General features: G+C 33.2%; 1 pseudogene across 1 annotated transcript; it reads right to left on the bottom strand.

The window, feature by feature from the left end:
• Positions 1 to 345: 345 nt before the first annotated feature.
• LOC144560786 (ABC transporter C family member 2-like) lies at positions 346 to 17,569 on the bottom strand (annotated as a pseudogene). Its single transcript, XR_013513484.1, has 28 exons — positions 17,386 to 17,569; positions 11,622 to 11,880; positions 11,357 to 11,535; positions 11,000 to 11,039; positions 10,698 to 10,860; positions 10,432 to 10,470; positions 7,796 to 7,874; positions 7,627 to 7,710; positions 7,496 to 7,520; positions 7,350 to 7,406; positions 7,183 to 7,248; positions 6,999 to 7,073; positions 6,629 to 6,736; positions 6,259 to 6,393; positions 6,057 to 6,163; positions 5,868 to 5,961; positions 5,500 to 5,667; positions 4,535 to 4,675; positions 4,123 to 4,329; positions 3,917 to 4,015; positions 3,649 to 3,801; positions 3,152 to 3,549; positions 2,735 to 2,915; positions 2,164 to 2,487; positions 1,217 to 2,024; positions 837 to 1,082; positions 617 to 718; positions 346 to 496 (listed from the first exon to the last, which is right to left on the bottom strand). The product of XR_013513484.1 is annotated as an ABC transporter C family member 2-like (transcript).
• Positions 17,570 to 19,477: the final 1,908 nt, after the last annotated feature.

Raw genomic sequence — 19,477 nt, 5'->3', positions numbered from 1 at the left:
CTTAGATTTGATTGGTAGCACTGGCCCATTAAAATAAAAATTAGTATGGCGGTGTAACATCAATACATATTATGTATGTATGTATCAGATGAAATCAGATCAGACACGGGGTTGATTTCATAACTTTCGCTGCCATGAAATATAATTATTAGACTCGACTCTCGACTGACAAACAAAATAACATGATATGATATGATATGATATTATAACTGCGTCTGTCGGTTCATTTTTTTATTCATATCTTTTGAGTGAGAATCGAGAACACAAACCAACAGAAATGTCCTTACACTTACATACATATTTAATTTCTTAAAAATCTCAACTTGTACAAACTATATATATACAACAAAACTTGGTATTTTAATTTTAGGCACACCATATTCAAAACTAATTATAATCTCCTATCTAAGCTAATACAAATTGTCACTCAAATTTAGGCATCATCTATGATTTCCTCCCTTTTAGATCTCTCCTCTTCACTGCCAAATACCAGACCCTGTATTTTTTTTAAGAAGGTAAGTAATAAAAAGTTTAATGTACAAGTTGTCATAAATTAAAGTATGAAATATAGAGAAAATCATTAGGCAAAAGGGGAGGGAAACATATATAGTAATACCCTCAAATATTGAGCATTGCTGGCACCAGTACTCTGAACCATCTTTGAGAAGGCGCTCCCTTCACTCGATAAGAGACTCTCTGGTGTCTCCAACTCCACTACCTACAATGGGTACTTAATTAGAAGCAATCAATGGCTATATATATATATACACACCCAATTTCACCTTAATTGATTTGTGTGTATGAGAGAAGCTAAACCATAATTAAATTGATTGTACCTTGCCAGCACTGAGGAGCAGGAGACGGTCACAATCTATAACAGTGTTCAAACGGTGTGCAATAATTAACATAGTGCAACACTTGAACTCTTCTCTGATTGTTTTCTGAATCAGAGCATCCGTTCTGACATCAACAGCTGCGGTTGCTTCGTCAAGCACTAGTATCTTTGCTCGACGTAACAACGCTCTTGCCAGACTCAGCAACTGCCTCTGCCCCACACTGAAATTCTCTCCCGCCTCTGAAACCTATATAAATGTTAATTGCACCAAGTTATAATATTGTACTTGATATACACAATAATATATATATATATATATATTTTCCTTTAATGTAATTAATTAAAATTGTTTTATTAAATTAAAAATGAATTAAGGACTACCTGAGCATCAAGGCCTAGAGGATTCCTGGTTATAGCATCCTTGAGATGTGCTCTCTCAAGAGACTCCCAAATATGTGCATCATTATACTCTCCAAATGGGTCCAAATTAAACCGCACCGATCCTGAAAACAGAACCGGAGATTGCGGTATGATACCCAACACCTTCCTCACATCCCACAACCCAAATTTGGAGATATCACAACCATCTATCAAAATTCTCCCCTTCTCCACCTCCACAATTCTGAAAAGTGCATTGAGCATGCTAGACTTTCCGGCACCGGTGCGCCCCACAATCCCTACCTTCTCACTCCCTTCAATTCTAAAACTAATACAGTGCAAAACTGGAGGTAACTCTGGCCAGTACCTCAACCACACCTCCTTAAACTCTATTACCCCAGTTGATGGCCAACCTGATGGAGGCCTTTTGCCTTCTATGACAGGTGGGGCCTCAGGTGTCACATCAATGTAATTCCCAGCTCTCTCCACTGCATTGAAGCTGTTCTCAGCCATACTAGCCAACTGCAAAACTGCAGTGAGCAAGTTGGTAATATTCATGGCATATGTAAGTAGAAGGCCCATGGTAGAGGCAAATGCTTTTTGGTTCTCTGCATTTTGGGTTTGTATGATTGCAAAAATTGCGGTGAACCAGATGATGATGCCACCTAAGGTTTGAAGACGGATAGCCAGCCATGCGGTCATATGCCTTGTATGCACAAATTGTCGACAGACCATTTAGGACCTCCCCAAATTGAGCATACACTGGCGATCGAGTTATGGATTCCAGCCGTTTTACCTCCCGTGCTGTGCTCTGACAAACAAACAATTAATTAATATTAGGTAGGGTACTATTTCAAAAAATATTTTTGAAAAGAGTAATATAAAACAAAATCAAGTAACGAAAATTAAAGCATGTGAAGTTTTTTTAATGAAAGAATTGGAAGAGATACCTGGTAGTAGAGATAAGCAGCGTAAAACAAAATGAAGAGGGGCATAATGGCCCAGAGAGACATGGTGCTGACAATTCCAATAAGAACAAAAGTTGAGAGAAGCTGAGAAACTTGCGCCAACAACGTGTTCACAGATAGTGCCACACTTCGGTCAATGTCACCTAGGTCTTTCGCAAACCTGTTTATTATCCTTCCTAGTGGGTTTGTGTGGAAAAATACCATCGGTGCCCTTAATATCGAACTTAGCATCGTATCATGTAACCTCTTAGCAGCTCGCACACTCGAGATTATGATCCAATATGAGTTTGAAAGAGTCACCATTATCTGTTACAAGAAAAATATATCATTAGAATCAAGTGTTGGTCAGTGCTTAACTTTTCCTAAATTCTCCAATAAATTGATGCTTTCAAAAGAGTTTAAGGAAACTGAGAAAAATAATGAAACAAGGATCATTTTCTTTGTGACAGTAACAAACAATAGATACTAAAACAAGAAAGAAACAGCAAGCTGTGCAAAAACAAAATAATCTATTCTAATAATATATATAGTGAATAAAACAAATTAATTGTACCTGACATAATGAAAGGATTGCATAGATAAGATTGTAGAAGCCAGGACCGTGATCCTTTGGTCCACTTTGATCGGTCCAAATACTCAACCAAGTGCTACTTGAGATGCGGAATGTTTCAGTTAAAGCGTAACAGAAAAATAGTATTAGCACCACCCACAACCCTCCCAAGGCATTCTTGTACCTAAATAAGCATGCATCGAAAAAATGTCATCAACAACCGTTCACTAACGCAGCATCCAGTACAAAAGTAATCAAGATTTTCTATCTGTGATTATAATTTAGGTTGCTTGCATTCCTTGTAATTAATTTGCACTTAAAATTCTTAATTTTGTCAGTAATAAAAGAGGTAATAATAAAATTGAGAATAAGGTTCTCAATTCTTTGTTGCAAAATGCAAACAAAATTATATATCCTTACCTTGAAAGAACCTTCACACTGACAACACCAGTTTCTCTCTCCTCCTGATTAATCAGCACTGATTTTCCTTTTTTACCCTTACCAGCCTTATCTTCAACAGTACCATTCCCTGTAGCAGCTACATCAATATCTCCATTTAGTTTTGTTCCATCTTTACCAGTACCATTTTTCTCTCCCTTTTTATCATCATCTTGTTGTTCTTCCATTTTACCCGCACTTTCCATTAACCTTTTAAATAACTCACCGGTATCACTCAGCTCCTCAAATGTACCTTCTTCTTTCACCACGCCATCATGTACCAAAATTATTCTATCTACATATGGGAGAAAGTGAAGCTGGTTTGTCACTAGCACTCTGGTTTTGTTTCTAAGATGATCCTTGATGCACTTGTCAAAAACCTAAGGTATATACAAAATTGTATAGGGTTACACATTAGATTGCATATTCAATCTTACCATTTATAACTAACTATCATATCATATATTAGAAATTATTACCTGGCGACCAACATGAGCATCTAGAGCACTCAATGGGTCATCAAAAACGTACACATCTGAATCTGAATACACGGCTCTTGCCATAGAAACTCTCTGCTTCTGGCCCCCACTTATATTAACCCCTCTTTCCCCTATCTCTGTCAGATCACCTCCCTGCCCACCAACACAATACACAATTAATACACAATAATTAAGCTTAAGCAATAAATAATCAAATTCACAACACATTATATATATATAGGAAGAATAACTTTGCCGGGTCACTTACAGGGAGTAGCTCCAGATCATGTTGCAGTGAGGTTACCTCAATAGCTTTCTCGTACCTTATGGGGTCAAATGAGGATCCGAACAAAATGTTGTTACGTACCTATGGGCAAACAAATATATACTAATCAGGATTGATGCTAATTAATTTTGACAATATGAAACATAAAAGAAATTAGAAAAGACTAATAATATTAAAACAGTTCTTACAGTGGCATTAAAGATCCAAGAAATCTGAGGAACATATGCAACAGTGCCACGAACAACGACTGACGTGTTGGACCCAGGCACAGCTGGTAACTCGCCTAGCATTGCTGAAACAAGAGATGTCTTTCCTTCGCCAGTACTTCCCACCACCGCCACTAGGCTACCAACTGCTATCTCCACATTCACATTTGACAGACTTGCTCTTTCCGCCTGTTAATTAATTTATAATATGCATCGTTAGTTCGTTACACTTAATTTATTTGTTCATATATATATATATATTTGTTGCCCAACTTATAACTAAGTCTGCTAGTTTCAAAACAATTGGTCAGATTTTGAATATGGAAAAACATTGCATATAATTTGGAAAAAAGAAACAAATTAACATATAGTGTTAATTATCATAGCATACGACGTTAGATTCCCATGAGAAGAAGCCATCTTTTATTGAGATAGCAGGAAGCAGTGGATCAAGAGGTGGACTGGGCAAAATCACTCTCTCTTCAGCCAAAAACAGCTCCTCTAGACGTTTCAATGACACATTCGCATTTACAACCTTCAAAATAACAATAGTAGGGTTAAAATGCCCCACTATTTTTGTGCTCCAATCATGCCTCACATTCTTATTTCCTTTTTCAAATTTCAAATAGTCAATTTAAGCTGCTCAACATAATCACCATATTAAAACGTGTTGGAGACCAAATTTTATATTTTTTTTTTTAAAAATGACTTTACTTTTAGATATGTACAAAATCACTGTTTTTGGTTTATAATCTTCTGAAAAATAGTGATTTTGTACCTATCTAAGTGATAGTAAAAAAAAAATTCAAAAATATAAAATTTGGTGTCCAAACACATTTTAATATGGAGATCATGTTGAGCGGTTCTGATCGACTGTTTGGACGTTGAAAATAGAGTAAGTTAGCATGTGAGACATGATTGGGGCACGAAAACAATTGGGCATTTTATAGTTAGAAAAAGAAGTGCTACAATTAGGAACATATTCATTTTAACTTTCTGTATATTTGTAAAGTCAAGCTATCAAAACCATTGAAAAATTCTGAAATATCACCTGTAATCCCCAAATAATTACCAAACAAATTCCTTTATCCCCCCACCACCCCCACCCCACCCCCTCCACTACTTAGAAAGATATCCAAATGACCTCTCACAGTTTATTACTGCAGAAAAGTAAGGAAGAAAAGCTGGGTGATTTGGATACTTTTGAAAGATAAGATCAATGGAGTATATGTGATGTTCCAATTTTTAAGTAGATTTATTGTGATTGTTCTTTTTTTTTTCAAGGGATATACCTGACATTTCGATCTTTTAAAGGGTACGTAAGAGCTTGCATCATTCTGAAATATAGTACATATATACCTGAGTGACTAAATTGGGAATCATGAAAAGAGGGAACCTGAGCACAGCAAAGAGAGATAGAGAAGTAAAAGCCTTAGCAGGTGTAAGATATCCCCCAAGCAGAGTATACGCACCGAATGATACAACCGTTACTAAAATCGGTATGCTGTTCAATAGAAAGCTATTCAACTGAAACAAAACAAAAAAAAAAAATATATATATATATACAACAATAGTCAGTATGTGTAATTATATGGCTACATGCATCATAGAGGTGTTAAACTCACCAAACTACTTACCTTTTATATTATTACATGATTTTCCTTTTTTATTTGTGTGTTTGTGTGTGTGGTTTGGGGGGTGGGGGGGTGTTTGGCATAGTGACTTACAGAAGTGAGGAGCTGAGCCTTACGAAAGCAAGATAGCTCATCATTACGAATTCCTTGCACCTTAGACTGAAAGCTCTGTTCCCATGCATAGCACCTGAGGCAACACATCATTTTTCTTTTGGAAAAAAGGACATGTAACAAAAAGGAGAAGAATGTGAATGTATTAATTATTGAAATATATATACATACTTGACAGTGTCCATGGCAGCCAATACTTCATTCATGAGGCCAATACGCTTGTCGGTGTGTTGTAACCCTTCCACTGTTAGATTTTGCATTCGGCTTATCACTAGTGCCTGTTCCAGTAAGCACACAAAAGGTCAGAATCTTATGATATTTGAAAAGTGAATAGAAGTGCAAGTTAGATGTTACAAACAGGAAATATATATACCTGAATAGGGAAGAGAAGGACAAGCATCAATACACCCATGAGAGAAGCAACACCTAATTGTTGGTAGAGGAGCACTATTGCTATGACAATACGAAAAGGAGCCGACCACACGCTATGTAGTTGCTGGCATATTTGCTGAAAAATGAAACAAACAATACAACTTGTAGATAATTTTTAAACTTGGTAGTGACTACCAAGGATATAATAATAGCTTTGATTACAACCACATGTCCTAATTTATTACACAGCTTATGTTAAACAGAACTTGTTCGGATACATAAAAAGGAGAAAATGTCCATATTAATAATTGCAACCAAAATCTTTGATCTGCCAGCACAATCATGCAAATCTATATGCATAAAAAAACTACCTGAAGTGCTTCAGCATCAGTTGTCATCAAGTTAGTAATCTTCCCAGATGCAAATTTACGGCGACTTTCATGGGTTAATCTCAGAGATTTGCGAAAAACAGCAGCCACCTGTCAAAGACACATCACATAATATCACACCAATAGATTGATGAGGGTTAATTTTGGCTTCAGGTATAATAGTTAAGAGGAAATTTGGTTGCCCAGTTCATTGTTTGACTTGACCTTAATTTTATGGTTTGATGTTTATTGTGAAGAATTAACCCAAAAATGTTGGAGTGAATTACACAAGGTATAAATAGAGGGTGTTAATAGTGAAGGCTCTCTTGATACATATATACACTTGATAATTTAGTCAATTAAAGGTCCATACCAAAGAGGCCCTGATCCTGAAGCCAACTCGCGTCACATTCTGAAAGTATTGTGCTTGACACACAACTCCAAATGCCTGTTATGACGAGTACATCAAGAGGAATTAAAATTTTAAACTAAAAAATAAAATGATCTCAGTCTTTCATTATACTATATAAAACTTTAAAAAGTTAACATGTTTATACCACTCCCGCAAAGATTGAGAAGGCGTAGATGTAACTGTTCCGAGCTGGATCACCTCTTTGCATAGACTATAGTGGAAGCATGAAAAACATTTCTTAATGTAATAAAAAAAACATATGTATAAATGATAGGTAAAACATAATTAGGGTAATTTTAAAAAATTACATACAGCTAAGAGGAGGTTTAATATCATAGGTCCAACAAACTGAGAAGCATCATTGCCAATCTACAAAGAGAGAGACAGATCCTTAAATAATTTGCAACTTTTTAACTACAAGTATATTATGTATTTTAAATAGAAATTTTGAACTGTACCTGGAAAAGCCCTGCAAACCAGAATCTGTAAATCAAAGAAACCATAGTTGACATTAAAAAAGTTAATTACTTCTCACATCAAGAACACAAAATTATTAATCAAACAAAAACAAAGAGAACATTGAAATTACCTTCCACCAAAGCTACGATTAAGTGCCCTTAAAAAAATAGGTTTTGGTTTCTGTGCTTCTTCAATCCAGCACTGCTGAAATCTGAAATTAAGAACATGAGAGATATAATTCAATGAGAGAAGCATTGTAGGAAACAAATAATAATGAAATAATGTAACTATAATCTACCTTGTATACAATTAATGTCTCTGTTTGATCCCATGTGTCCAGCTTCCACACATCCTTCTCTGTAATGGGTCGCTTGTACCCTTGTGACGCAGTGCGTACCGTTGAAACAACCGATTCAGATTCGGATGATGGTCAAACCAGATTGAAGGCAGTCAACGAGCTGTATATTCATCTTGAAAACTGAACCCAAAACTAAGGGTTTGAATTGTGGTCTTCTAAACAAATACATTGCTTTGACCACATTGGTTTTGATAAGAGTTAAATTTTCCTTGGGACTAGTATTGAAAGTATTTATTTGTTTTCATTTTCAATGTTAGTTAAATTTTTCTTTCCTTTAAATATGTATGAATGTTTCTGTCGGAGCAGTGAAGATTATTAGAAAGGTTGAGTCTGTGTGTTTTTTTTTATTCTCTTCTCTATTACTACTTAACCGGTACGTGAGCTTAACGGGCAATATCATATCGGGACCGCTTTGCGTCAAGTGGTATCAGAGCGAGGTTCGACAATCACCTTCGCACTTGCGTGAAGTTGTATCTTCGACAACCGCTAAATTCACCTCCATTGACAAACCCCACACAATTTCCCCCTATTACAAGCATCACCAACCTCATGGCCGACCCTAATCTTCTCGCTGTTCTCGATCGTATGCAACAAAACCATGCCAAAACCATGCAACTCATCAATAATCTTGTGGAACGCCTTGCTCCCATCAACATCCAAAACAAATACCAAAATCCACAAAACCGAGAACCATTGGGGGATGGTGGAATACGTGTTGAAATTCCAGATTTTTCGGGAAGCCTCAAACCCGAGGAATTTCTCAATTGGACCAACATCGTGGAAAAATTCTTTGAGATAAAAGAAGTCCCTCCCGACAAACGAGTTCCATTGGTGACTACTCATTTCAAAGAACAAGCAGCGACCTGGTGGCAAGATTTTAAGTTTCGCCGCTACCTCGATAGTCTTCCCCCTCTCAACAATTGGTTAGATTTGAAGCATGAGATGACTCGCAAGTTCTTGCCGCTCAACTACCGACAAAGTGAGAATCGTGACCGTCAACCGAGGCACGACTCTACAAGCTACAACAACATTTCGCCTCACCACCACCGTTACAACATCTCTAATAATGTTGTTTCTCCTTCTCCTCACCTCAAACGGAGAGACAACACTTTCAAATACCTGAACCGTTTGCCTTGTGGTTTTAAAGAAGAAAATATCAATAGAGAGGATGAAGAGATCAACACCTTCCACGAAAACAAATCTTTGGTGGCATGCGATAAAAAGGATCGACATAAACACCACACCCCACCGAGCACAAGTTCCCAGCAGGTCATAAACCGAAAGGCAACCACTCCAGTGGAAGAGCACCTAGAACAGCCGGATAAGCTTGTTGATAGGCTTGTTGCGGTTGAAGAAATTCAAGAGCTTGATAATGAAGATAATGCCAGTACCTTAACCGATGATCCCAAGACAAAAATGGATTTCTTTGAGAACACTTCTAACTTTGATGAAAACTTTGCTGCTGATTTGCCGGTGCTTTCAAGTAATGTTGGAAATGCTTCGTCTATAGAGGTCTTGAGGTACAACTATAATGATCCATTCTTGCAACCAATTTTCAAACCAGAAAATGCAAGATTTTTTGTCAACAACACTCTTGCGTATACCTTGAATTTTGAGAAAGCCTTACTCAACAATGAAACCAAATCAAAACCATTCAAGATTGAAGCCGACTCTAGTTCGTTGATTTCAAGAGTGGTGAAGCGGAAACATGGCAATTTAACTTTGATCTATGTTTGTGCCCCAAATCGAACAAAACACGTGTGCAGAAAACCCAATTCGGAGATCAACATAGATTTAATAGTACTTCATCTAAATTTGTATTGTTTCAAAGAGTTCTACAAAGAAAAAAAGGATTCGAGAAAATGTAAGTTTGGGCTCTACTTTGAAATCATAAGCTTGAGGACAAGCTTCAACCAACCCGGGGAGTCTGACGCAGTGCGTACCGTTGAAACAACCGATTCAGATTCGGATGATGGTCAAACCAGATTGAAGGCAGTCAACGAGCTGTATATTCATCTTGAAAACTGAACCCAAAACTTTGATTGAATGAGCTTTTATTAAGAGTTAAAATTTCGTTGAATGCATGGGTGAAATTCTGCATAGGCGGTCTTCTAGGATTCTTGAAGCAATTAAAACAATTTAATAATTTTGACTACATGGGCCGCACTTCCAAGGAGAACTTTGAAACATTAATCAATTTTGACTAGACTACACGGAAGACTGCATGGGCTTTATTAAGAAATTAAAACATTAATCAAACTTTTGTTGATTTGCTAAAATTAGTATTTATTTATTTTTATTTTCGATGTTTGCTTTTAATTTTGTTTTCCTTTAAATATGTATGACAGTTTTTGTTGAAGGGGGCGTTGATTATTGAATAGAAAGTTGTGTTTTGTTTGATTGTGTTCTTTGTGACTCTTTACTCTTCTCTTTTACCATAAAACCGAGTACTTGAGCTTATCGGGCAAGATAGTATCGGGACCATTTTGTGTCAATTGGTAAAACTCTTCTCTACTACCATTAAACCGACTACGTGAGCTTAACGGGCAACATCGTATCGGGACCGCTTTGCGTCACCTTGTTGCATTAGAGGCGTTATCCATGAAAAAAATATCCCTGTGCAAAATAAAATTATATATATATATATATATATGTGACACTGACACAGAAATCCATTATACACTACTTGGTATATATTGTAATCTGGCCACTATGACACTGCAAGTCTTGAATTTTGTATGCAAAACCTCAGGAATATGATTTTGAGAAAGAAAAATATTCGACAATTAACAAAACGATTCATCAGCAAAAATTAAATAAATATAATTTTAAATATGACTTACTTGAGAAAATGGTAGCTTGCCTCTCTGGACAAATGTTTTGATCTTCACTTGCAAGAGGCTTATGAGCTGTGTCGTCAGAAAGTGCCTCATTCCTAAGAGGCATGTAACCAGTGTATGTTTCCAAACAAGGCAAATGTCCCAGTAATAAAATCCCAAAAAGGAACTGCAGAATTAATGGAAACACAATTAACTCAGTAATAATAACTTAAAAGGGATTAACTGCAACTTTTACTTATCTGAAACACTATTGATATATATCATATATATGAAAAATATTTATTAAGCAATAGAATAAGTGCTACCTTGCATGCTAACTCAGTAATGTAGAGATAAAGGCTCGTTCTGTAAAATGAATGGATCAAAAACAAAAATGTAATTTTACTTAGCTGTGAAAATTGTAAAAAATAAGAACAACAAATTAACTTGTGCATGTATTACAGGTTTCCTTTTTCAAGTACTGGCTAGATCAAGTTCATATGCTTTTGTTACTAACTGGGTTCTATTTATAAATGTCAACAAATTAACATATATTATTGTGGGATTTATTTTAACTTGATAGATAATCAGAAAGTACTAATAATTAAATAGTGACTCAGAAGATGAAAATTAAATAGTACAAAAGACAAGCATTAATTTGCTGAGAAAGTGTTTGTACTAACGGTGAAAGGTAGTCTCTGACGGCGAACACTAGATTGAATACAGTAATTTCTCCAATCAAAGCATAGATCATCACAAAGCGAATGTATAATCTGAATTCCCGTATGTATATCTTTGTTTCTGCTATAAGCATGACAACCATGCAACTCCAGGCAGCAGCTTCGATGAGTAGCGTCACAACCTATATATGCAATGTCATGAATTAATGGTAACTATACAGATCGAATTTAATTGTAATTCACCAGTAAACTAAACTAAGTAACTAACCTCAAAGGGTGCAAGACTTGACTGTCCATCGAGATTCACAGTTGAATAATCCATTATAACCCGAAAAAGCGGTTCAGCCACACAAAAGGCCGCGAAGATCATGAGAAGATAGCTGTAAAACTTTGATTTCATCCTATATCTTTGCAGCTTGAGATCCTTTGTGATACGCCAAGTGCGGTAGAAGCAAACAGCAAAGAGCACTAAATAGGAAATGCCAAAGATGACTGTGTGCATGCCACATGGCGTGTACATGCCGAATGTTGGAAAAAATATGAACTAACCAACTAATTTAAATCTGAATTTTAATCAATAAAATAAATAAAAATATATTTAAAATTTAATCAAGAATAAAGAAATTAAAACTTTGTTACCCGGAGTTGCAAAATGCGGACCTAAGGCAACTTCCCGTCCTAAGCGCAGGAATAACAGGGGTGATGTGGTGAGAGCTTTTCAATACACTAGTCTTAAACCCTAAACCCGGTTTTCCAAGTACTTGGAGATTTGTGTTAGACTAGAGCATTCAGGGGTCTTTCTCCAGTGTTTGACCATATAAAACACTGATGCCTTGCGTTGTTAGCTCTCAGTTGCCTTAACCACATGAAATGGCTTGTAGGGGGCTATGCCGAATTTCCTCGCCTTTTCAAGTCACCCCAAAATATTTGCGCAAGCATTAAAATCAATTTCTATTTTAGTTGATCTGCATATGCTAACCATTCATTCATATTTGACCGTTTATTTTCTTTTAATACAAAACGGTAATAGAATGAATATCATTTTAATTCTCATAAATGTATAAAATTATTGGTATCAATGTCTATAAATAATACATGATACTTGAAGAGCTAACCATCCAACAATTCATATTCTCTTGCTCTTCCTATTAGCTCTATAATTCATAAATTTAATTTCTATTCTCCCACAAACAAATATTTTATTTATAGAAAACATATTATTCTGCTATCATTATTGAAAGAAGCTACATCAACGTCTACCACGGTTGCGCCCGAAGGTAGATGAATACCGGCGTAACTTGGGGCAAGCTTAACCGATTATTCCTGCGCTTAGGACGGGAAGTTGCCTTAGGTCCGCATTTTGCAGCTCCGGGTAATAAAGTTTTAATTATATTCTTGATTATATTTTTAATATAATTGTTATTTATTTTATTGATCAAAATTCAGATTTAAAATTAGTTGGTTAGTTCATATTTTTCCAACAATCTAAGGCAAAAACCCGTAATCTGAATTTGATCAAATTAAATTCTGATTTTAATTATTTTATAAATTGTAGAATTAATTAGTTTACCAAAATGAAAGATAAAAAATCAAAATCAAAATATTGATCATAACAAAAACTATTTTCCTAATTCGGATGGTATTTTGTATGAACTGTCACTGTAATTTGTGATATAAATTTAGCCGTTATGATTACTATGAAATTGTATTTAATTAATATTATTTGATTTAAATTACAATCGGAGAAGTTAGAAATATAAATTTGAGTTTGAATATATGCTGTGATTTATGAAATTAAATTAAGTTCCTTATATATCAATTAATGTTTTCTGTATTGAATACATTAAGAAATTATATTTGTTAATTAACTTCTAATTATGAGAATGATTTCCGCTATAAAAAATAAAATACAAGTTTGTCTTAATTTGTTTATATTATTTAGATCCCAATCATAATCAAAAATCAAAATCTTATTTCTTACTTAGACATTATAGATTTCTTACTAAAATATAAATTTAATTTTAGTAAATGGAAATTTTAATAATAAACTAAAATGATTTTAAGTTGATGTAGTTGTTGATCAATGAAATATTATATAATTGAAATCGAAATAGAAAGTTACGAAAAAGTGAATTAAATATTAAATTGATTAATTTGATATTTAATTACAAAAGTGTTTCTTGTTATCCAATTGTTAGCATATATTTGATATGATAATTATACAAAGTCCGTTAGTAAATATTTGTTAAGTATATAATTGAATGTTATCAATAAAATTCGGAAATCTGATTATTACTCTTAACTCAAGTAATTAAGTTTACAAATTATTTTTCTGAAAAAGAAGAATAAATTATTTAGTAGTGGACATCTTTGTCATAAAAATAAATAGAAAAAAAAAACATTAATTTTTTGACTTATGCTTCATCATTGTTGTTGAATTTTATAACGGATTAATATTATTAATTATTATAAATAAGAAAACTTAAAAGTCCTAATTAATGCTCATATAATTGCCACCTCTGTAATTTAATTGCATGAACCACCTTGATGATCTCTTTAATGAGTAGAGAAAACCAAAATAAACTATGAACGTCTGTTTCTTAAATTAACACATGAAATAAGTGTTAGTTTCATATAATTAAAAAAAATATATATATATATATAGAGGAATCAACAAGTGATATACAACCCATCTAATCAATATTAATATTGATAATTTCCCTCATCTAATGTCGTCCATATAATTAGATGAAATATTATATTTAATATTGAGAAAGTTGTGACTTGCAAGAGTATAGTATAATTTGAATTTATATGGATGTTTTCTAATTAAATTGTTAATCATGGTAATTATATCTTTAATGTTTATAATTATGTATTTAATGATTGGGAATATTGAACAGAGAATATTAAGCAGTTATATTCTTGAAAGACATTAATTCTCACTTGTCCAATCAGAAAATGCTATGTCATTTTTTGTGTGTGTCTAATCAATATTAAATTGATTGTAGATATCGTTAATTTTATTTTGTGGGACATTAAAATCTGATTTCCAAATGGATATTCTACATTATTAAATTAAACTTGACATTCTATCCAGTCAATTTATAATTTTAAAACAGAATCTACATTTGCAATTGGAGGCCTTATTTTAATACTTTCTTATGGTCATAGTAACCAAAATATATAATTATGTTGAGATATTTTGTTCTCGAATAACTATACAAAACAATCTAGATAATATTTTATTTTTTATTTTTAAAAAAAAAAAATTTCATGATCAAAATTATATTTTACTTATTACCAACTTCTAAGGAAAATTATCATAATGTAAAACAAATATGATTAGTAATAGTTTACAAACAGAGATAAAACTATTACAATTTAATAATGTTCCATAGTAATATATATTATCTAATATTATACTATTAGTTTCATTGATGCCAAAAGTAAGAATTGTGATATCAAAGGGTTTATTTTGCCAAATAAATGAATATGTCAGTCTTATTTTCAGATTAAATAAAAATGATCCATGACATCTATGTAAAATAAATATGATAAATATTGTAGGATTCCAATTTTATAAATATAATAATAAATCAAAATATTTAATATATTGTTGTCAGGTGAGATTTTAATTATATATTATTATAGTCTGAAAGACTACTCAAATAAAATTGATAATATTCAATACTTCTGAAAATAAAGAAGAAAGAGAAATGTTTGGGTATAATTTAAAAATAATATTAATTAAAATAATTGTGATTAATTTTATTCATTGAGGTTCATTTTAATCAATTAATCATGATGACTAGTTAGATGACTAGTTAGCATACATGATTCATAATGTTATGTTAGAAAATAATTAAATAAGATGTCAATCTTACTATTTGATATATAACAGAATAATATGAGAGTTCAAATGTTTATTAAAATATATATAAACCTACCCTAAGTTATATATGGCATGAAATTACAAATGCATAAATTAAATCTTAATTGCACAATACTGATTTCAATAATATATGTCCTTGATTTTAATTTTATGAGGAATTGTGATAAAGCTTAATAAGAAAACGAAATGTGGGGGTGCGAAATAAAATGTACTCATTTAATTATTGATCATGATAACTAATATATATATTGATTGTGATTATAGCTAATATGTATTAAATGAGACTACTTGATAATTTTCTCGTATGTTGCAAACAAATGTGAGAATTTAAATTATCATATATCATGACATGAGGTGATAAAAATTTATTGAGATATACATGCTTAATCTATCTTGATGTCTTAAATTACTTTGATTGTATTAGAATGCATGATTTTGACATTCTATTAAAAATACTATTATTGTTAGCTCATATATTTTATTCTAAGTGCGTGTGATTAATTTTATGTCACATGTTGCTACAAAATTAATGATATGCTTTTGAAAGCATTATTTCTAATTATAATAATTTGGTGAATATTATTTTGCAAGTGATTTATAAATAAAAAATAAATTACTTGCATGCTTGAGCAATAAATGATAATTCATTGACATGAAAATGTTAATGATGGACTAAAGTTAAAGTCCATGTGTATATAGGACGAAAGTCCTAGAGTCATTGAGGGGATGGGATTTAGCCTAATGGGCCAATCTGGTGTGGGAACCCAACCTCTGTGATGGGCGATCCCCTGAAGGGGGTTCAATGGGTAAGAACAAGCAGATAGGTTGGCCAAGGAGCACAAGAATATTTTAGATATGGAACTTCCGTTCCAAACCCATCCCTATGGTGATCAGTGCTCCTGTGTAGTGTAATAAGCTGAGTATCCCAAGTCGGTAATTCGCGAGATGTGACTCTACACACATCCCAGAGGGAACTCTTCTATATGAGAATGACCGTATATACAAGGCCGCGGCTACTGAGTTTAGGCAACCCGTAGAATATTCTCATGAAAAAATCAAGTTAATGTGCATGGCCTCAAACGCACAACCCGCGATGTAGTTTTCTGTACTGTGTGTGTAATAATGTAAGTTCCGATTAAAGGAATCGTTGTTCAAGACCTGGTTCACTCCGATCTCCTCGGACTGAAATTATTGACACTAAGCGAAATCAAAACATTTTGCCCAATGCACAGTATAAACAATGGTAGCAGAAATATTTATATATATGTTTTAGTTTATCTAGTTTTATTTTTTGTCAAATTTTAAGTTTTGTGGGGGATTGTTGGAAATTTATTTTAAAACTCAAAATTTAAATAATATTTATTTTAATATTAACGGTTTTTTAACTTTATGAATTATAGAGCTATCTGTGAATTAATTTCATTGATACAATTTGTACATAAAAGCTCACTATTTGGCAACAGAAGATCGAATCAAATAAAATAAGTAAACAGGAGCTGTCCATGGTCTCAATGATACAATTGTTTAAATCTTGCCAGTTACTCATTTTAATCAATTGAATTAATTGAGAATAGCATGCGCAAGCATTAAAATCAATTTCTATTTTAGTTGATCTGCATATGCTAACCATTCATTCATATTTGACCGTTTATTTTCTTTTAATACAAAACGGTAATAGAATGAATATCATTTTAATTCTCATAAATGTATAAAATTATTGGTATCAATGTCTATAAATAATACATGATACTTGAAGAGCTAACCATCCAACAATTCATATTCTCTTGCTCTTCCTATTAGCTCTATAATTCATAAATTTAATTTCTATTCTCCCACAAACAAATATTTTATTTATAGAAAACATATTATTCTGCTATCATTATTGAAAGAAGCTACATCAACGTCTACCACGGTTGCGCCCGAAGGTAGATGAATACCGGCGTAACTTGGGGCAAGCTTAACCGATTATTCCTGCGCTTAGGACGGGAAGTTGCCTTAGGTCCGCATTTTGCAGCTCCGGGTAATAAAGTTTTAATTATATTCTTGATTATATTTTTAATATAATTGTTATTTATTTTATTGATCAAAATTCAGATTTAAAATTAGTTGGTTAGTTCATATTTTTCCAACACCGAATGCATTATTCTCTACAGCTTGAGACCATACACCACCTTGTACCGGCCGACAGTACCAGTCTAAAGGATCGAAACCCATCTTAATTAAGTTATCAACTAATTGCTTTGATTTGGATCGATCCCTGGACTTAACAGTATATATATATATATATGAGCTCCTCCAGTCTCTAGATATATAGCTAGTTCGCAATGGGAAAGGATCCTTAATTATTTTACCACCTGTTCAATAGATAGATAGATACATAGATATAGATAGTGTTGTCTTACATATGACTTGACTATTAAAATCTTACTAGCGCGCAATAGTCTTACATATCACTGTAATAATAAAGAAAATTTCACTTCATTTGACTTGTTCCAACTCCAACAACTAATAAAAAGATCTGATCTGATCATGCATGACGCTAGAGCTAGCCTCATCCCCAGTTCTAGATCATCTGAGGCGGATATATATATATATATATATATATATATATAGGGTCCGGCTAATTTGCTGCCGGCAGCATTTTAGCCGGAGGTGCTGCCGCCATTTTTTTATTTCTATGATGTCCAAACAACAAATTCAAACCGTTAGATGTTTAATCTATATTATAATCTACTTGGAGACCAAATTTTAAATTTTTTGGAATTTTTTTACTATTTATTAAGCTGGTTTGAAAACCGCTGATTTCAGTAAATTTCTGTAGCATTGAAATCAGCGGTTTTCAAACCAGCTTAATAAATAGTAAAAAAATTCAAAAAAAAATGTAAAATTTGATCTCCAAGTAGATTATAGTATAGATTAAACATCTAACGGTTTGGATTTGTTGTTTGGACATCACAAAATAAAAAAAAAGGCGGCAACACCGCCGGCAGCAAATTAGCCACAGCCTATATATATATATATATAGAGAGAGAGAGAGAGAGAGAGAGAGTAAGGCTTGGGTGCTATGGATAGCAAAGAGAGCTACGGTGCTACGGCTCAATATTCGAGTTTTTAAAATCCTAACGGTCGATCCGAACCGTTCATCTTGTTCTCCATATTAATATGTGGTTGGAGACCAAATTTTACATTTTTTGAAAATTTTTTACTATTTTTTTAGATATGTAGAAAATCAAATATCTGAATGGTGCATAATTTTTTAGATCAAGTGATTTTCTACATATCTAAAAAAATAGTAAAAAATTTCCAAAAAATGTAAAATTTGGTCTCCAACCACATATTAATATGGAGAACAAGATGAACAGTTCGGATCGACCGTTAGAATTTTGAAAACTCGGATATTAAGTCGTAGCACCGTAACCCTCTATGCTATCCATAGCACCCAAGCCTTACTCTATATATAGATATATATATAGATACTAGTGTCATGCCTGTGCGTTGCAACGGGAGCATATTATAAGAGAATAAAAAACAATTCTCATATAAGACATATTTTCAATGTATAACAGTTTAACCATTCTCATACAAAATCCAACAAAAAAAACATAATCATAAATGGAGTGGCAGGACAACAGTTTAATAATAAGTTTTTAAAGTTCTTTTCTTAACTTTGAAGCATTAAATTTAATATTAAGACAAGTATATAATATACACATTCATGTTTCCACTATATAACAAATCTTCATCATATTCTGCTGTCAAATTCTCCTCCACCTTAGCATTGATATGCTTTGCTGTAAGACCATTGAAACGCACACATCTCTCCACACCCATATCTGCCGCACAGAATTTATAAAACAAACAATATACCAAATGAAGAATTATTTTTCAAAAAAATGAATAAACTTTTCTGACCCATGCAAAAACATTAAGCAAGCTAGAATTGTTATAAAACTGGACAACTGACGGTAAAACTGATTTTCAGACTATAATTACTAAAAAGCCAAGTTGTAATGAACATTATCCACCCCTTTACGATGAATCCTCGTACCAAACCTAACCAATTCAGTATAACTCACCAAAATTTTTGTTCTTGTACAAGCATAAATCGTGGTACTGGTACAGGTCAAAAGGAAACCTTTCTTAACAGTTCAAGTAAAGTAACCACAACTTTTGTTACATCTTTGTCATTTTATCGCTTAATTGTCTAATTGAGGTTGCTTCAGACTACA

This window comes from Carex rostrata, chromosome 10 (genome assembly GCF_964058835.1).
Source record: "Carex rostrata chromosome 10, lpCarRost1.2, whole genome shotgun sequence".
In the NCBI taxonomy this organism is placed as follows: Eukaryota; Viridiplantae; Streptophyta; class Magnoliopsida; order Poales; family Cyperaceae; genus Carex; species Carex rostrata.
The sequence above is the reverse complement of the archived record's forward strand: the minus strand, read 5'-3'. Positions and strand labels throughout refer to the sequence as shown.